Below are 21817 nucleotides of genomic sequence, written 5' to 3' on the forward strand. Positions count from 1 at the left end.
GTCTGCTACAAGAGCTTACATGTGCCAATTTTGTGCCATGCACCCTTCATGAAAAAATGAACGGCTCAAGTATCTACACCAGTCATCCATTCTAAATAATAACAAAATACTTGCATTCTAAATATTTAGATTACTAGGAGTCTCAGTGTTGGGCCATCACCTTTCCTTCACTGCACTTCAGAGCAATGGAAGGCTTTGTGATTGCATGTCCTTGAACATAAAATTAATACACATATGAAATGGATTAGAATGGTTGAGGTGTTTGAAAGGAAGGAATTTTGATTTTTATAGAGATTGACGCAAAGATCATTTTTCTTGGTCCAAATTTACTTTGTTAAACATACTCTGACCTCAACTATAGTTGCCAAATGTAAAAGCAAATGCCTATTTTCTTTTGAATCATTTTCTTTTTTATATTTTTTTCCTCTCATATGTCTTTCAGATTTTGCTATCAAAACAGCATAGGTAAGATTAAAAATGTAGAATTAAATCCAAACACGATGTACCTATAAGGAAAACAGTTAACAGACCAGTACTAAAAATTGGGGTCTCATAAAGGAGGAAATATTTAACTTTATTTCTGGGTGTTATCGGTTTTAAAAGCTGGGCTGGGGGGCGGAGGAGGGCAGTTAGCCATGCAAAATCCTCTAGTAACACTTAAAACTGCCATTCACAGTTATGGTGTTTTTAAAATTCCTTTGGTATGGGTGGTGCATGGTTGCAGGTTTTAGAGAAAAAAATGTAAAATCACTCCAAGAGGTATTTCTGACAGCTGGTAGCTTCTATGTTTCAACCTTTATTATTATCATTATCATCATCATCATCATTATTATTTTGGTAATTAGGTTGCTACTGAGCAAAGAATGAGTGATGCTGTAGGAGTCCAACGTTTGAGTTCAAGTTATAATAGAACAGAGTCCATCTGAACACAATGATCCATATCTCACAAAACTAGACTATCTCATTTGAAAATAATAAAATTCTCTCTCAAGTTCCTATTTATAAATCCTGAATGCAGCTCTTACCCTTGCAGAGATAAGGAATGAAGACAGGAGAAAAAAGTATTAAACAACCTTCTGAACTTAAAAAGCAAACAACCTAAAAAGTTGAAATTGAATGAAAATATTTGGAAGAGGTGGCCTTATTTACCTCTAATTGATTTGTACATTTCTAAAAGAATTGTGTTTAATTTTGCTCATGTGCCTAAAGATTTTGGTTTTGAACAAGCTATGTTAAATCTCAAATAGCATATGCTTAATACTGCACATCATTGTGGAATATATGATGTTTATACTGCCTATCGCAAATTTCAATTAACACTTGCTCTGCCTTTAGCAGAGGACTCTGTGTATGGATTAAGTGATGGAACACTAGATTGGGAAAACACCTGACTTCCAGTCAAGGTGCGTCTATCAGCTGCCTTCATGGGCTTGGGCTCTATTACTGTTAGTACATAGTATCTACAAGGTGAGTCTCAATGGGTGATCAGCTTCCTTGGTATAAGGAACCTTGTCCTATTGGGAGCATGTTTTTCCCTTAAGGGCATTATGGAAGAAAAGGCTGAAAAGCATTAAGCTTGATTCAAAGATCAGATCTTTCAGGCTTTCAGACTCATCTATAAAAGGAAAGGGTTTTACAAATTACCAAAAATTCAAATGAGTCCTTTTTGCTTTCACTTAAACTATTACAAATGATCAATCACCATAACCTGTCTAGACATACAAAGTCTGCTAAATGTTCATTTAAGATGATGAGAAATAAACACCATTCTTCCAGTAGAAAGTCATAAACTTTTGAAACTATCTTTAAGAATCCTCGTGGGAACATAGTTTTCCTACTAGAGTCCTCCTATGTCTTTGAATCTGAAAAATACTGCCTGTAAAATCACTTTGGTTTAAACCCAGTTTCCACTACAGAGAAAGAAAATCAACCAGTGGTTAATTTACACATTTATGTATATGTCACTGTGATGGGAGATTCAACTGTTTGCTGTTCATTGAAGGTTTTTATCTATCATGGGCTTTGGTACTGGGGGTTGGAGGGAAGGGGATAGAACCTCTGCTTTCATGATTATAATAGTAGAGTCTGCCAATTGCCTAAGTCTGAGATAAAAAGCCTAAGGTTTCAAAAGAGGGAGCCTTTGGAAGTCAGAGATATGAAAGTTTCATGTATCACAAGAACTCTTGCTGGGCCACAAAGGATTGAGAAGGTAGTGGGGCAGTTTGTAAGCAATCAAAGTGAAAGAAAAAGGCAGAGTGATGGGAAAGTATTAGGAGAGAGTAGAAGAGCAAGCTAACTAAAGTTGTAAGACTGAATATGACTTCAGAAAGTCTTAAATATCATGCCAAGGACTTGAACTCAACTAATTAGCAAAAGTGAGCCATTAAAGGTATGTATGAGAGAAAATTGATGCTTTCAAATTGTGGTGTTGGAGAAGACTCTTGAAAGTCCCTTGGACTACAATCAAACCAAAAGGAAATCAGTCCTGAATATTCATTGAAAGAACTGATGCTGAAGCTCCAATACTTCGGCCACTTGATGGGAAGAAACGACTCATTAGAAAAGACCGTGATGCTGGGAAAGATTGAGGGAAGGAGGAGAAGGGGTGACAGAGGATGAGATGGTTGGATGGCATCATCGGCACAATGGATATGAGTTTGAGCATACTCTGAGAGATGGTGAAGGAGAGGGAAGACTGGTGTGTTGCAGTCCATGGGGTCGAAAGAGTCAGATATGACTTAGCAACTGAAAAAGAAGAGAGAAACAACAATCTCTAAGCAATTCATAATACGGCCTGAATATAGGCAAGATAAGATGAAAAAGCAAGAGTTCCAGAAAAACATCTATTTCTCCTTTATTGACTATGCCAAAGCCTTTGACTGTGTGGATCACAATAAACTATGGAAAATTCTGAAAGAGATGGGAATACCAGACCACCTGACCTGCCTCTTGAGGAACCTACATGCAGGTCAGGAAGCAACAGTTAGAACTGGACATGGAACAACAGACTGGTTCCAAATAGGAAAAAGGAGTACATCAAGGCTGTATATTGTCACCCTGTTTATTTAACTTCTATGCAGAGTACATCATGAGAAACGCTGGGCCGGAAGAAGCACAAGCTGGAATCAAGATTTCCGGGAGAAATATCAATAACCTCAGATATGCAGATGATACCACCCTTATGGCAGAAAGTGAAGAGGAACTAAAAAGCCTCTTGATGAAAGTGAAAGAGGAGAGTCAAAAAGTTGGCTTAAAGCTCAACATTCAGAAAACAGAGATCATGGCATCCAGTCCCATCACTTCATGGGAAATAGATGGGGAAATAGTGGAAACAGTGTCAGATTTTATTTTTGGGCTCCAAAGTCACTGCAGATGGTGACTGCAGCCATGAAATTAAAAGACGCTTACTCCTTGGAAGGAAATTTATGACCAACCTAGATAGCATATTCAAAAGCAGAGAAATTACTTTGCCAACAAAGGTCCGTCTAGTCAAGGCTATGGTTTTTCCAGTGGTCATGTATGGAGGTGAGAGTTGGACTGTGAAGAAAGCTGAGCGCCAAAGAATTGATGCTTTTGAACTGTGGTGTTGGAGAAGACTCTTGAGAGTCCCTTGGACTGCAAGGAGATCCACCCAGCCCATTCTGAAGGAGATCAGCCCTGGGATTTCTTTGGAAGGAATGATGCTAAAGCTGAAACTCCAGTACTTTGGCTACTTCATGTGAAGAGTTGACTCATTGGAAAAGACTTTGATGCTGGGAGGGATTGGGGGAAGGGGACGACAGAGGATGAGACGGCTGGATGGCATCACTGACTCGATGGATGTGAGTCTGAGTGAACTCCGGGAGTTGGCGATGGACAGGGAGGCCTGGTGTGCTGCAATTCATAGGGTCGCAAAGAGTCGGACACGACTGAACTGAACTGAACTGAAGATGAATCAGGACAAGGATGGCATGGTGTCAAGGGATCATGGAGATAAAAATCAGCATCATTTGGCAATCAACTGGATGCAGAAGCTGAGGATGCAAGAGCTGCAAAGATGCACCCAAGATTTCTAGTCTGGACTTTAAGAACAGTGGAACCTTGAGCTAAGAAAAGACTGTTCTGTGTTGTGTTTACTGAATACACTGTGTAGGGGGAGGTCAGAAGTGGACAAGGAGATGAGTCCTTTCAACCCTGGGATTATTGACATTTTTGATGCTGAGACTTTGAAAAATTATACTAAAGACTTTTCCCAGTCTAGGATTTCCAGCAAAAACTAGAACTTTCCTGGAGCTGGAACTAGAGTAAACACTTGAATCTGAAAAATAGGTCTGAAAAGCCTTTACATAGATATAAACTTGCAGCAATTAATGAAATCTCTAAACACAGCATACAGGAAGGCAGGAAACTCAAGGCCACCTTTTGGAGGATCACATTTAGGACTGCTGCAGAGACAGAGCTAAGGCAGCAGCAAAGAAGATGAAGAAAACACATTCAGAGGAAGAGGGAAAAATGAGAATTCAGTGTCTTACATGTTTCGGGAACAGACTGAGGATTTCAGCACTGACACACTGGAATCAAGGCCAGTGGAGACCCAGAGGCGACCAGGACCATGATCACTTCTCCGTGGTCTCAGCTTCTTCAGTACGGGCAGCAGAAGGCAAGTGGCAGAGAACCTGAGACATGTAACCGGTGTTCGAGAACTGTGCCATCGGGAGGACAGAGCGAAACTCCAAGATGTAGGAGTCAGTGAAGAGATTTTAAAGTAGAGGAGAGCTGAGTACATTATTACAAATGGGGGAAGGCACCTGCCAAAAAGGGAACAATGAAGGAGAGAAAGTGCAGAAAGGATGGTAGAGGGTAACACAGAAGGTGGGAGGAGGGACTGCGTGAAAAAATATCAGGGGTCTCAGTTTCTTTCCCTAGGTACAGTGGCCAAAATTTAAAAAGAAAAAGGGGGAAAAAAAGGCAAAGAAATAGAGGCATTAATAGTTTAGAGACAAAGGCATTCAATCTGTATTTTCCTCTTGTCTTAAAAGAAGTGCCCCTCCCGCCACTATATGTACTATATATACGGTTGAGCCACTCTGCTGTCCAGCGGAAACTAACAAAACATCGTAAAGCAACTATACTCCAATCAATTTTTTAAAATAAATAAAATTCTGAGAGAAAGAAAAAGAAATTCCCCCTTTACCCCTAGAGCTAATTTAGCCTCTTGGGTCCCTGATTTCACCCTCTCTCACATTCTCAGGAACATGTTCTCATCCCTTTGCTGCTCTCCAGCCAGGCTCTTCCCTTTACCTACTCAGGTCTCCTGTTGACAATGCAAGGCTGCTCCTTGCATCTATTATTCCCCACATAATAGATGCCCAGTGCATGTCTGTTCTTACCACAGGAGATGAACTCCACAACCATTCCCCTATATAATCAGAGCATCACCATGGTGAAGGCAGCATCCCCATTTTGCGGACTGTCCAAAGCCACGACCCTACAATATATCCAGGCTAAGACTTAAAGACTGGGTCCGACTCTCAAGCCTTGTGTTCTTTCTCCTGTGCAGAGCTGTCTCTACACATTTGTCAAGATGCCGGCAGTAGACTCTGTTTTTGTCTCAACATTACAAAGTACCTGGCTTGCTGTCAGAGGCCAAATTTTAAATGGCTGAAATAGCTTGATAGATTGTGTGAAAATTTTATGGTCCTTCCGTCAGACACCGTAATTTATTGTCACATAATACACAGTTAGAAGAACCAAAAGAAACCATCCCACAAGGGCAAACAATGTGGAGGCGGTGGCCCTTTGACACGCTCAGGCCACAGGCATTATATGGATCCAATAAGAAAGCTGCTTCTACGAGCGAGAAAACAACCTCTTGATCTTGCAAAATGTTTTTGGACACCTAAAGGCTCTTTTATGACTGTGGCTGATTAAAATGAAAAGCTTAAACGACTAAAATGCTCTTTTTGATGAGTTTTTGCCATGAACTATGGACCTTGTGGTCCAGTGGGATTCGAGCCCTTTGATCCTGGGCACTCACATAAATTCAGTCATAAAACAACATTGGATTTGATTTTACTAGTGTGGCTGATGTTGCCAGATTTGTAATGCAATCTTGTTTTCTCCCCTCCTCAGTTTTAGGCCCATCCACCATTATTTTATAGCAAAAGCAAAGGAGTTTCCATTTGTTTTGGCAATAATCAAGCCTCACAATTGAGACACTACTCTAGGATGTGGGAATTTCATAGGAAAAAAAATGATTCTGTATTATGAATATATGAACATTGGAATGAATGTCATTTTATGTGCTGAAAATGTCAAAACGAAAAACCCTTTTCTGCATGAAAATAATTACAGATTTTCATTACCTAGGAGGGTTAGAATATGATGGGGTTGAGAATCACAAGTATAAAATAGGAAAAATATGATCAGATTTTAGTATCCATAAATTTCCAGCAGGACTAATTGAAAATGAATTTTTAAAAAAATCAAAAGAACCTCCAGATTATTTATTAATGAGTGACAGATCATATCTTAGTTCTAAAATTTCATTTACCTAAAAAAAAAAAACAAAAAACTGGTATCGGTGGAAGAGGTAAAGGAAATAATAGTCAACAAAACATTTGTTTAAGAAAAAGATATGCAATAACTAAACTTAAGATGTTTAACTCACTTCCCTTCCTCATCTTCTAATCATTTGCCTTGGAATGTGTCTGCACCACAATATAATATTCTTATAACCTCTAATTTTAGAGGTGAACGTTTTTCTATGAAAGGTCTATGAGGGAGCCAAAATACAAATAACTCTGCAAAGACCTGCATTATGGAGGCCAACATGATCAATGGTGGGGCAGCATTATTCATTTTTTAGGGAGTAAAACATCAGTTTGGGCTCACTTAGGAAGAATCATGATACCTTTAGCCTGTTCACTAGACCAGGAAATACTAATTTAAGTTGGATAAACAGTTGTCAAAAATTTTTTTTTCATGGATTGCTTGAAGGCTGGGAAATTGCTCACCAAGATTATTCTGGAAGTGATATGAGCACTAGAGTCATGAGACTTCTCAACAATAGGTCTCACTTAAACACAACTGCCATAGAATATACAGAGCACTATCCTTTGGGAACTAACAACAAATCCTTCAGGCAATGCCTTAGGACGTTTTCAGTGCAGTCTCTCAGTCCCTGCTGACCCCAGGGAGCAGCTCAGCCCACAGCCCATCCAGAGGAATGTCACTTCAGCACACGTTCACCCCCACGACTTCTGATGCTCATACCCGGATTAAGCCACACAAAACTGCTGTTTTAGAGTCAAAAGTGACCAAGTATCAACAATTTCCTGTGATTCAACTTATAAGCCCCATTCAAATTTGGAAAAAAAAACAACAAAAAACACTTTGTTCTATGTCTTCTCAATTATGTGAGACAACTTTAAATGTGTGTATTATGGCTATTTGCAGCAGATAGGGGTCAGGCTATATACAGTATTAATAAACAGAACATTATACAGATAATCCACAACAGCTTCCAAAGACTACATAAGTAATTGTCACTGACTTGTTGAGAAAAGTAATTGTCCTGGTTGTATGCATATATTGAGTTATGATGACAGAAGAGTATGTAGATACGAGAAAGAGCTTTCTCATGTCATGCTCAAAAGGGTAATAGAGTGTCAGCACCTTTCTCCCACTCTATTAGTTAATTCATTGAAAAAATATTTATTGTGTACTTATTATGTTCAAATGGAGCTTCCCTGGTAGCTCAGCTGGTAAAGAATTTACCTGCAATGCAGGAGGCCCGGTTCGATCCCTGGGTTGGGAAGATCCCCTGGAGGAAGGACAGGCTACCCACTCTGGTATTCTTGGGCTTCCCTGGTGGCTCAGATGGTAAAGAATTTGCCTGCAATGTGGGAGACCTTGGTTTGATCCCTGGGTTGGGAAGATTCCCTGGAGGAGGGCAGGGCAACCCACTCCAGTATTCTTGCCTGGAGAATCCCCATGAACAGAGGAGTTTGGTGGGCTACAATCCATGGGGTCACAAACAGTCAGACACAACTGAGTGACTAAGAACAGCACATTATGTTCAAATAGTGGTCTAGGTAGCCAAGGAAAAGAAAATCAAGCTGTACAAAACAGAGAAGCAACAGTGGTAGCTTTAGTAGTTCCTGTTTCAGCAGAAGCAACAATCAATCAGCACTGGGAGAAAGTCAATGCTTTTTGTCAGAGTGTGACTTCTCCCACCCATGCTCCTGCCTTCAGGAGGTGTCTTTTGAAAACACAAATCTATTCGTGTCACACACTTCTCTGCTCAAACTTAGTAGGTTCCTACTGTACTGAGGATGAAACTGGAAAACTTTAAAGAGACCAACAAGGACAAGGCCCCTCCAGAATCCAGCCTCTTGCTCTCTGCCACAGCTAGGGTTTTCAAACTGTGGTCTGTGATCACAAGCGGGATAACAAATCAATTTATGCTTTATCACCAGCATTTTTAAAACAAGAGTATTGAATATACCAAAATACATCACATGAAATTACTTCTGTTTAATAGAACTCCTATTTCACACACAAACAGTCACACACAAACATGTAATGTGGATTTTGATATAAAACTCATTTCTTATTCCAGGATGCAGCTTAAGAAGTTTGAAAAATCCTACTCCAGAGCTTCACCCCCAAAGCCTCTGCTATTTGTCACTCACTGCCCTGTGGTCACACTGAGCTCCCAACAGCCCTCAAACCAACCACACTCCTCTTCACCCTTTGGATCTCTGCTCAAATGCCACTTCCTTAAAGTATATTTCCCTGACCCCTCAAATCTAAATTATAGCCTAACTGTAGCATCCCATACTGTATTTTTCCTAATAGCATCCATCATATTATATCAACTGATTATTTTATCAACATCTGTCTCTAACTGGACTATAGGCTTCCCTACAAGAAAGTAGGGACCATGTCTGTTCTGGTTCCTCCAGCACCTAGTACAGTGCCTGACACCTCATAGCCTACTTCGATATAGTGACAGGCCTCTAATTTCTTTTTGCTGAGTCCATTATTAGAGGAAGCACGGATGATCCATTTCAAAAGGCATTGTTTTCTGGTGGCTTTTTGTCTTTTGGCATATAGTATACGCATGTATATTTATGGACATAAACACATGACAAACTGCATCTATAATTACATTAAACATTTATGCACAGTATAGAACTATACATACCTATGCGTATATGCCTATGAGTACAGAACTATGCATACATATTTGTGGAAGCTGTTCTGTGAATAAACTAAGAGTGATATTGTTATTCATGTATTTAAGGCAAAGCTCTAAACTGGAAAGCTCTTTCAATAATCAACAAAAAACCTGGAGCTTTAACAGAAAAAGGGTCAAGCTGACCTCCAGTGGTGAAATTGGGGAATGACTTCTAAAATAATTGTACAGTGTACACAGGTTACCGATCACACAAATCCACAAGACCACAAAACGGCTTTCTCAATTAACACTTTAAATTATGTGTATTATATATATTTTAAACACATAGGGGTCATGTCACACAGACTGTTATCAGAAACTAAGCAGAACTGTATTACAGAGACACCCACAGCAGCCTCTAGAGACAGTCAAAAACAATCTCTAAAACATTTAAAAATATTTCATCTAAATTTAAACTAAAACATTTAAAAGCATTTAAGATAATCAGAACATCTGAAACTTGAGCATTCTCTTAGTTGAGATCTAATATCTGAAATTTGCAAGCTCCATTAAAAGGAGGTACTTTAAAACGAAAACACTCACAGAATCTTTCCATTCATCAGGATCTGGGTAATATTAGGGACTTAGTTTAAACTGCCTGTTATCTAGCCTTCATGGTATAAATTCTATTTTCTAACTAAACAGTAAATCATCTGAGAACATAATCCATGCAAGTATTAAATAAGCCAGGGTATGTGCTAACTGGAGTTTCTGGCATATAGTAATACTCAATACATGTTAGCTGCTATTATTATCAAATGTTTTATTTCTAGCACATTTCATATTTGAAAGGTGCTCAATGAGTATTGAATATTATTAAAAAGTGTAAAAACCATAGCTATGTATATAAAGTCATATAAGTTCTCATTTTTTGGCAATAAAAATTTTTGAAATGCAGTATCTCACAGTACAAACTTAAGGAGCCCTAAGTCCTGGGATGTTTTCCCATATCAGATTTTTTTCTCAAAATCATGGCAGCAGCAATATTTTCCTTAACAGGCAGTAATGGAAATAAGAGCATCACACTTAAATCACAAAAATGTTAAAAGCGATGCTCTTGGGAACATTATGACATTAATTACAGAATATTTTTCCTTTATATAGGTACATGGTTTATATAAAAAAACTTCACTGCCAAAAAATACACATCAACAGCCACTGACATAAAGTGAACTAAATATGCTGATCCTCAGAACAAATAGTTATTTATCGGTCATCTACCACTGCCATTAAAGTTATGACCAACCTAGATAGCATATTCAAAAGCAGAGACATTACTTTGCCAACAAAGGTTAGTCTAGTCAAGGCTATGGTTTTTCCTGTGGTCGTGTATGGATATGAGAGTTGGACTGTGAAGAAGGCTGAGCGCTGAAGAATTGATGTTTTTGAACTGTGGTGTTGGAGAAGACTCTTGAGAGTCCCTTGGACTGCAAGGGGATCCAACCAGTCCATTCTGAAGGAGATCAGCCCTGGGATTTCTTTGGAGGGAATGATGCTAAAGCTGAAACTCCAGTACTTTGGCCACCTCATGCGAAGAGTTGACTCACTGGAAAAGACTCTGATGCTGGGAGGGATTGGGGGCAGAAAAAGGGGACGACAGAGGATGAGATGGCTGGATGGCATCACTGACTCGATGGACGTGAGTCTGGGTGAACTCCGGGAGTTGGTGATGGACAGGGAGGCCTGGCGTGCTGTGATTCATGGGGTCGCAAAGAGTCAGACACGACTGAGCGACTGAACTGAACTGAACTGAACCACTGCCACTGTACCTCCAGTCCCACATTTAATTATCACTACAGTTGCCATCAGCATCCTACTAACCAAGTTACAGTGTCACCATGATCACAGTTTCAGATGAGAAACTGAAGCTCAGAAAGGTTTAGATAATTTGTTCAAGACCACACACGCGGGTCTTTGACATTTTTGAACTGTGGTGTTGGAGAAGACTCTTGAGATTCCCTTGGACTGCAAGGAGATCTAACCAGTCAATCCTAAAAGAAAGCTAGTCCTGAATATTAATTGGAAGGACTGATGCTGAAGCTCCAATACTTTGGCCACCTGATGACAAAAACTGACTCCTTAGAAAAGACCCTGATGCTGGGAAAGATGGAAAGCAGAGGAGAAGGAGGTGACAGAGGATGAGGTGGTTGGACGGCATCACTGACTCAATGGACATGAGTCTGAGCAAGCTCTGGGAGTTGGTGATGGACAGGGAAGCCTGGCGTGCTGCAGTCCATGGGGTCGCCAAGAGTTGGACACGACTAAGTGACTGAAGTGAACTGAACACATGTAGGATTCAACCCAAGGAAGACTGCACAGCCACTCAGTTGTTTCTACTCAGTTCTTCTGCCTAGAGTTGTGTTACATTTCATCTAATGAATTACTTAAAGTCATTATGTGGGTTAGTTCTTCAGCAATTTCTGCTGCTAAGGTACTCTGCTCTTAAGGACTGATATTTTACCCAAGGAGAGATCAAAGGCAAAGGTCAGTCCAGAAACAAGGTCATGTCACAAATCCTTTCTAGGAAAGGACCTTCAAGGTGGGAGAACTTCCAGAGGTTCAGTGTAGATGCTGAGTGCCACTTTGTAAGGTTGATGTAGTAACTCACTTAATCATCATGCAAAAAGATTAGAACATAGTAAATGATCATTAAATAGCAGCTATGATTATTATTAATCCTTCATGAGAATCAGTGGCAGTGAAATGGTCAAAATGCAAAAACACACAGACATCATAAATTCACACTCTGGATTCCAAAGCCCACATGAGGCGGGGCTTGTTAGAAGAGGTCAAAGCGCCACCTATCACACGTGAGCCCATCCTACAAACAGATGACAGCACAGAGAACAGTCACATCTCCCATTTGCTTAACGAATCAGTAACCCTGGGACTCCACTGGGGAAGGTCTGAAAACAGCTGAGGAACTCCTAAGTTCAAACTGTAGAAATCAGTGAAGTGAGTAGCTGGCAAGAAGCAGAAAAGTTCTGCCACTATATTTTCTCAATGGTCTCAGGAATTAATTTGTCTGAGACTCCAGGTATCAAATCTCTAAGATGAATATAGACAACTATCAAGATTATGGTGATAAATACCAGAGGCTCTTCCTCAAGCTGGATTCAGGACCTGCTATGAGAAATGAGGTTAGAAAGGGCAATCTTCAACGTGCTCTTTTCTTCTATACTTAGGAAGAACAGCTTGTCATTTCTGAAACCTGTGAACTAAGAGAACTCTGTTGCTATTTTTTGTTTATAAACATCATAGAAATATCTCCATCTTGTCTACCCAATAAAGAGCTTGTATAGGATAATAATAAGGGATGATCTGCAGAGATCTTGTCACAGGATGAAGGGAAGAGGGGAACTGAAAAGTTAGAAAACTATTGTACTAGAGAAAGTGCATCAAATCAGCTGATAAATTGACAGCAGAAACAAAGTATATTTAGAAACCAGACAGGCTGGTTAGGAGACCCTGCCATTATACTAGCCAGTTATGAAAACTCAGGACAGCACTTAACTTCTGAGCCTCAACTGATTAGATATCATGTATACAAATAAATCATCAGGCAGAATGCCTGGAAGTTTGTACTTCATATTCAATAATGATGATCATAATCATCTCCAATTAAAGTCAGAAAGCAAAGGGTACTCAGCATTTAAATTTTGAAAAATAAAGCAAAAATGTAGTAGAACATTCCTTAAAATGTAGCAGAACACCAACATTACTCAATTTTCTGCCCTAAGAACTATCTTTTGCTCACCTTTCCAACATGGCTGCCCTCTCTATTCCATCAATAACGCTTTCAGCGAAGGACAAGAGAAAGAAAGAAAGGAAAGGAGGAGGGAAGATAAAAGAAATATAAAAGTCCATGAAGTTATAAAAGCAAAAGGGATGTTTGCTTGTTATTCAGGAGGCCATGGAGAAAGAGGATGAGGACATTCTTCCTCAGCTTCTCCAAGCTCAGTATCAGGAGTCACCAACATGGATGTCCACAGGATCAGGCAATTAACATCAACAATTGGATAGGGAATGGGGGGAAGCACTGTGGAAATTAGACCACAGGTGTTCATCTAAATTGATTGAAGGGTGATTTTTTTAAATGGCATTATTATGATCAAACAAACTTCTTTGGATTGTATTTGACAGCGCCATAAAGTTAAGAACTCTTTGGCCTCCTAATGCTACCTCCAAAATAACATAAATACTGAAATACCATGAATCATGAAGGAATTTCTAGCCAACATCCAGTCAGATCACTCAGTAACTTTTCATATTTTGACTCGCCATTCAGCACTGCTTCAGGTAATGTAGAACAAGGGTATCTCAAAGACTTTTGGATTGAGTTGAGGCAGACACATGGGCCCACTCTGCCCAGGCCAGAAATAATTCAGAAGAAAACATAGACTACCTAGTTCTATACTCTTACTTTATTGCTACAGAGCCCATTATTCACCCAACGGCACAGGACTAACAAACACACAGCATTACTGAGCAAAGTAGGACATATCAAGGGAGAAGGAAGCACTCCCCATGGGATCTAACATACTTCATTCACTTTCTCATATCTCATGAAAAGTCAAAAGAGCAAAGGTCAATAACTGAATCATGTTGCTGTATACCATAAACTAACACAACACTGTAAATCAACTATACTTCAAAGTTTAAAAGTTTTTTAAAAAACAAAGGCCAACATTCAAAAAGTCACCATTCCAGCATCTGCTTGTCCCCTTCCATCAAAAACTATTGAAAAAAGAATCATCATCTTGGCTCACATGAGTGACTCAAGTTCAGAGTTTAAGACTCAAAGGGATTCACAGCAGCACTATTTACAACAGCCAAAACTTGGAAACAACCCAGATGTCCACTGACAGATGAATGGAGAAAAAAGATGTGGTACATACGTACAATGGAATACTACTCAGCCATTAAAAAGGAATGAAATAATGCCATTTGCAGCAGCATGGATACAACCTGAGATTATCATACTAAGTGAAGTAAGTCAGAAAAAAGAGACAAATACCATATGTTATCACCATATGATATTACTTATATGTGGAATCTAAAATATGGCACAAATGAGCCTATCTACAAAACAGAAACAGGCGCACAGACACAGATCAGACTGTGGTTGCCAAGGAGGGGTGGTGAGAAGCGGGATGGACTGGTTGGTAGATGCAAACAATTACATTTAGAATGGAGAAATAACAAGGTCATACTGTATAGCACAGGTAAGTATATACAATCTTCTGGGATAAACCCTAAAGGAAAACAGTATTTTAAAATACTACTCTTCTGTACAACAGAGGTTGTGTACAACACTGCAACTCTACTATGCTTCAATTAAAAAAAAAAAAAAGACACAGTGGGAATATTTGGAGCTGATGGTGCCTGAAGGAGGCAAACAAAGCCGGCATCAGCCTCAATGATACGAATTCAAGTAAAGCACACAGTCTTCATTCTACAACCAGCTTCCTTCTATCAGCAAATGCAACTTGAAAAAATAGTGGAATTATATGGGGCGAGACAGCATCTTGAAGGCTGAGACAAAGGGTTCCTGGGCTAAGTCAGCCAGGGAATTAATCACTTTTTGTTTTTCATCAAAGTTCAATCCCAAAGTTACTTGCATGCTTCTACGTAGCCAGGGAGTCTACAAGGCACATCAACAGGGGCAAACCAGTAAATCCACTAAACTCCTAACATTATACTATATGCACACAATGAAATAATAAATTAAGATATTTCCCAACACTCTCTCATCTTTCCTGGCATCTCAGTAATGAAATATCAGCACTTAGGGGAATGCCATAAGGGTTTAATGAAATATTTCATATTTGCAAAAGTTTTGTTTATCAATCTACAAATTATTTCCCTTCCCTCAAAGTATTCGCCAGGAATTAACAGATTTAAATGTGTTATGTTGATAGTAAAGAACATAACAAATGGGCTAGGATCAGGGTGTGCATGTCTTTGTAAACTTAGCTGTATCAGCTCAAGTGTAGTTTGTACTCAATTTTGTTTCAACAGCAATGTGTTTACTATTAGAAATGGACCAGTGGGGTGGGTTAGAGAGTGGAAAGTAAGGACGTCTTCAAGTTTCTCATAGTGGAGGCCAACATACCATTTAGTTCTCTGGGGGCCCGCAAGGTACAACATAAGTTAATTTCTAGTTTGGCACCCATCCCTGGATCATTTCACAGTAGGAATTACCATATTAGAAATGTGCCTGCATTGCACAATGAGCAGGGGCCTGCTACAGGCCAGTTTTCAGTCAAGTTTCCCCTCAGTGAGGACTGTGGCTGTGATGAATGGGGTAAACGGAAAAGGTTCCTGCAAAGGAAATGTGACTGTTGGCTAGTTTTCTTCTATCTCACAACTCAAAGAACATTAGTCACAAACTGATAAAACAATGTGTCATTTCTAAGGCACTTACTTCTGAACTGCTGCAAGTGCTGGTCAAAAAACAGGATTTTTACATTATCCAAGCTCCTCAAAAGCCAGATATGGGGCATGCATTTTTTTTCCCCTCCACTTTCAAAATTGAGGAAGTAGAGAGCCAAAGAAGTCCTACCCATCTTTATGCTTCCCTCCCGTCAGAAAGCAGAGCTGGCCCTCCTATGGAAGCTGCATTTGCCATTCTGAGAGCTGTGCTCCCTCACTGAGTCATGCATCCTAATCAGCACTGGGAGGACAGAAGACTGTGTCCCAAGGAAGCAAGGAGAGCTGGCAAGAGAACCCCCTGGTTAGAAAGGGGAACCTCCAAAAGGAGGAGGAAAACAAGGGAGAAGTGTTAAACACTTCCAGGGTTTACAGATGCTGAGTTAGGTAACCCTAAGGCTGAAAGGACAACGCGGTGGACAAACTGAACTTTTTTTAAACTGTGGTTGGATCAGTGATAAAATTCTAAGCTGCTATTAGTATATAGCCTGGTTTTTCATTTTGTAAATTAGAAAAATGATTCAAAAACATTGCCTGAAGGTCACACAGTTCATTGTCCCCAAAGTGAGACCACACTCCAGACCTTGTATTTCTAGATCCAATGTTCTTTCCATTAATGTTGCATTAATAGAAAGACATTGGCTTCAAAGTCAGACACATCTAGATGGATTCAAATTCAGGTTCCCTGGCAACCTACTCCAGTATTCCTGTTGGGATAATCCCATGGACAGAGGAGCCTAGTGGGCTACAGTCCACTGGGTTGCAAAGAATTGGACACGACTGAGTGACCCAGCACACACACATACTAGGATTTCTGACAATTCACAGTCTCTGAAAGCCTCAGGTTTTAAAATCTGAAAATGGGGACCAATCTTTGTTTATATTTCTACATTTACTCTTTCTAATACTAGTACCAAATGCATAGAACAAAGGTTGGCACACAGTGGTGATTTGATTACATTTTAGTCGCTGCTTGTTTTTCAATCATAGGTTGTTATTTTAAAAAATATTTCTGCATCATCTATGTGCCAAGAAATTTACTAGGTACTTTAAAAAACAGAGGAAAAAAAATTAGACTAATAAGCAGGACTTGGTGGCACAAAAAGGTTAATAAAATCACTCAAAGAACTCAAGACTAAGAAAGTAGATTGTGCACTGAGATAAGATTATACAGATCAACACAGAGCAGTATTCAGAAACATCGGTTACTAGGAGGAAGAAAAGAATTATGTGAGAAACAAGCTATAGAGCCCTCCCTTCTTCCCTCCCTCCCTCGGCTCTTCTCTATTCACGGTAAAGCTCTAACAGGGGAACAAGATATTTATCAAACTTATTAGACCATGAAATATTTTTGTCAAGGAGCATTTTGGAGGCTCACTGTTCAGCATAATGACCTCTGGGAAAGCCTGGTTTAGACCCCCTGATATAGAGCACAGAGGCTAGTGGACAGCTGGAAGACCATGGAAAGAATAAGTCAAAGTCCCAAAGAAGTCCTCAACCAAAAGGGCCTGAGGACTGCTCTAAACTCAAGCTGCCTAATTACAAGGAGACTTGAGCAGAGCAAAAGGAATGAGAAATGGTATTTACTGAACATGTGTTCAGGTATATATCATATCGAACAATCCTAGAATGGAGGCATCATCAAAATGACTACATTTTTAAAAACTGAGCTAGAGTTAATGTATAATATTCTATGTTATAGGTGTACAACACAGTGATTCACAATTTTTAAAAGTTATATTTCATCTAGAGTTATTATAAAATATTGGCTATGTTCCTTGCACTGTACTATATACCCTTGTAGCTTATTTATATCTTTATCCATTCATCTGTTGATGGACAGTTAGGGTCCATCCATATCTTGGTAATTGTAAATAATGCTGCTATTAACATTGAGGTGCATATAGCTTTCAAATTAAGTGTTTTTGTTTTTTTTCAGATATACACCCAGGAGTGGAATTGCTGTCTCATATAGTAGATCTACTGTAGTTTTTTGAGAAACCTCCATATTGTTCTCCATAGTAGCTCACCAATTTACATTCCTACCAACACTGTAAGAGGGTTCTATTTTCCCCACATCTTCTCCAATATTTGTTATTTGGGCATCAATATGATTATTATTGAACAAATGCTGAAACTGAGAAAACTAAATGCCAGAGAAGTTGATTAATTTCCTAATGTCACAGTGCAAGAAGCTGAACTGAATCCTAACTCAAAAACCTGAATCCTTTCATACTGTCATCATGCATAAAGTATCATCACACCTGGTTTTCTGACTACAATAAGACAAAAACCAACTATATAAGATTTTGTACAAGGGCTGTGATAGTGATTTTCAAACTGTGCTCCTAGACAATTCCAAAGCAAAAAATCTTTATTTACACCATGGGAGAATTAGCTTTATCACATGCCTTGAAAGGGCAGGTGTGAACTATGTTTCTACATAAAGCATGAACTTGTTGTGCAACGGCTACCACAGGCAAAATTTTCTCAAATAAATACTGTAAAGGTGCCACTCTTCCAAAAATAAAATCAGTAACACAGACTTATTCAGAACTGAAAAATGAACTAGATGATGCTGAATATCATGAAGTGATCAGATACTCTTAGGGCAAAGTTTGCTAAATGAAGGGCATACTTGAACAAAATTTAAGAATTTTTCTGGCTTTAGTATTAATGAAATAGCTAAGCCATAGAAAATGTTGGACCTGCCACAACTCTCCTACTGGAGATTTGAGTAGAAAAGTCAGTCAAGGGCTTTGGGTAAAAGGTATATATAAATTGATGGAATTTGGAAATGAATTCATTCCAATCATCAATAGCTTTTTGCTTTTGAATTACAGGGAGGATATGTATCTGAGTTGCTACACATTTTGAAAAGCTGGTCCCAGGACCAAGCCCCTTCTAGATCACAGCCTTCCACAAGTGTGGGCTACAGAGCATGTCTGAGATAAAAACTCCCCACTTTTATAAGCCTTGAGACTCTGGGCTAAAAGTTCCAACCTCCAATCAAAACGGATTCTATTTTGTAGGTGGGGGAATTTAAAAATTAAATGACTTCCCATGAATTTACAGTCAAAAACAGAATAGCAAGCTGACATTAGGTTCTCCACTTGTTGAGTCAGGCCATTTTTTTTTTTTTTTAAGTCTATGAAAACAGTCTCCAAAAACTAAATATGACACATATCAATTCTTACATATGGTGACAGAATGAATCACTTTCCCTATGTACTTAAGCACAGACTCTTTCTTACTTTAGAAAGGCATTTTGAAGAGGTCCTGAAACAAATCTGATTCTCTGTGACCTGTAAGCAGAGAAAGAAAATCTAACAGGCCGTGAAGGCTGCCAGTTGAAATCCATATAAAGAAATGAGTAACAAAAAAGCTGCTCACCAATTGTCTTCCACCAGTCCTGTGACAACAGACGTGACTTTGTCACTTAGTGGAATAAAACAGGTGGGGATGATGTTCAGCGAGTGCCCACAAGTACAGCCAAATGGGGTTACAGATTTATGAACTTGCATCTCTTCTGACTTGGTCAGAATAACATCTAGTTATTTTCTGCATCTCCCAGGGGTTAAAGGAACTAGGCAGAGGAAATGGCCCAGAGTGGGGACAGCGGCGAACTAGAGACCACCTGTCCTAAGTTGAAGCGATGTCTGTTCCTCAACCCCAGCTGGTTAAAGTCATACAGGAAAATAAGTGCACCATTACTAGTTTTTCCAACTGTTTTTTTAGACGCAGCTAGAAATCTCTCCCTACTTTAAACTATTTCTAATTCAATCTTTAAAATGTTCTACTTGCCAACAAGACACTTCTTTAGGTCAGATGAGGAGTAAGAGTTGCCAGTTTCCACATACACTACCATGTATAAAAGAGATAGCCAGAGGGAATTTGCTGTATGACTCAGGGAACTCAAACTAGGGCTCCGTGACAACCTAGCAGGGCCGGATGGGGAGGGAGGTTCACAAGGGAGGGGAAACACGTGTACCTATGGCTGATTCATGTTGATGTATGGCAGAAACCAACACAATATTGTAAAGCAATTTCCTTCAATAAAAAATAAATAAATTGAAAAAAAAAGGGACATATGTTTAAGTTTACCAATAGCATTAAAAGAACAGATAATTATTTCAGATATACTTAAAGAAAACTTAAAGTATAACTAGGAACACTTTTTAATGTTTAATGTCAATCATACCTTGGTCTGCTGCTGCTGCTAAGTCGCTTCAGTCGTGTCCGACTCTATGCGACCCCATAGACGGCAGCCCACCAGGCTCCCCCGTCCCTGGGATTCTCCAGGCAAGAACACTGGAGTGGGTTGCCATTTCCTTCTCCAGTGCATGAAAGTGAAAAGTGAAAGCAAAGTCGCTTAGTCAGGTCTGACTCTTAGCGGCCCCATGGACTGCAGCCTACCAGGCTCCTTCGTCCATGGGATTTTCCAGGCAAGAGTACTGGGGTGGGGTGCCATTGCCTTCTAACCTTTATTTTAAATGAAGATCATGATTACAATATACTTTTTTCTTTTTCATTTATTCACCCTTTCCCTTCTCAAAACTTCTCCTAGCTTGAGATGTAAGATCATGAGACTTTTTTGTGGAGGGAGATGAAAAGACATGAAATAATATATGTAACATGCCTAGAAAAATGCCTGGCACAAAGGAAGAGCCCCAAGATTGCAAGTACCTGTGGTCACTGTGAATATTATTAGCTGTCAAAGTACTCCCAGGGCTGATCTATAACTTGGGGAAGGTTGTATTAATTCTTATGGCTGAGCTATTATAGAATGCTTCTGCTCACGGACTCACTTCTGTACCACCCTCTTCAGCAATCTGCTTCTTTAATTAATTCCCACTGCAGCTTCTCTGAGACAGCTGGCAATCTTTTACACATCAGAACAAAGAGCAAGGTCTCTGTAGAGCATTTTGCAACAAAGGAGATAAGGGCCCCCCTCTCTCCCCTACTTTGTCCCCTAGGAGTCAGAGGTACTTTTCCACTTTTTTGTTTCTTTGTGAAATGGACTTATTCCCTCCCCCAAACTATTTAAGCCAAGCTGTTCAGGGGTGGCCTGAATTCATACCCCATAAGGCTGCCCTGGTAGCTCAGACTGTAAAGAATCTATCTGCAATTCAGGAGACCCAGGTTTGATCCCTGGGTTGGGAAGATCCCCTGGAGTAGGAAATGGCAACCCCACTCCAGAGTTCTTGCCTGGGAAATTCCATAGACAGGGAGCCTGGCGGGCTACAGTCCATGGGGTTGCAAAGAGTCACACATGACTTATTTAGTGATCTTTCTGCTACCTGCAGTAGTTTCATATAAAATCAAATATACAATCTCAGTTATTTAAAAAAGTATACTATCACCTAATGGAAAGAAGAATATTTGATCCACAAACTCACTGAATTAGCATGTAATGACCTAGCACTATACAACCACCAAGTCTGATTTCAATTTCACTAATGTTCTCTCCTGAGATATGGGGTCAACCCCAGTTATCAGTAAACTGGAATCAGTGCCTGATTCAATATTTACTTATGTCAAATTATGACTGTGAAACTTCCTGTTATAGCCCCAGCAAGTAAATACCAAACATAAGGGAATGATAATTAGTGGGACAAAGGAAACGATCCCTCAGACTTTCTGGACTTCACAAAGGAGCTCAAGTCAGCAGCATCCAAGTGCTCTCTGGGGATATGGAATGGCTGATCCAGCACAATTCTTCCTCCTACTAGGTCCACTTCCTTAACTGCCTGACATCACATTGCAGACATGTGCTAGGCAACACACAGAAACGAACACAAGGCTGGGAGGACACCCAACAAAATAATTTGCAATGTGCATAGGAAACTATTTCAGAGCTTTCTTATTTACAATGAAAGTCTAAATACTCGATCTTCTTCCCTGCATTCCAAATAAAACCATCATTTCTCCAATCAAATCTTTCCCCAAATGCATCTGTGGTATTTTTTTAAAAAATAGGAATTCAATTCTACTAAAAATGGCATTCAAGACTTTCATCCCCAGGATAAACTCAAGACTTGGTGGCAGGTACACAGTGGAGATGCTGTCTTGGTAAATGTGTCAAAAAAGCGGAGTATTTACTTCAACACATGAGAAAGCCAAGCATCAAATAACCAGTTCAGTGGAATCAAAGAAATATAC

The 21817-nt window shown here is 39.6% G+C and overlaps 1 protein-coding gene across 3 annotated transcripts in view; it reads right to left on the reverse strand.

Annotated features, from left to right (window-relative positions):
* Positions 1-21817, reverse strand: part of FMN1 (formin 1) — a 467756-nt gene that overhangs the window by 263091 nt on the left and 182848 nt on the right. The gene's annotated exons all lie outside the window — the stretch shown is intronic.

The sequence above is a fragment of the Bos mutus genome, chromosome 10, assembly GCF_027580195.1.
Source record: "Bos mutus isolate GX-2022 chromosome 10, NWIPB_WYAK_1.1, whole genome shotgun sequence".
NCBI lineage: Eukaryota > Metazoa > Chordata > Mammalia > Artiodactyla > Bovidae > Bos > Bos mutus.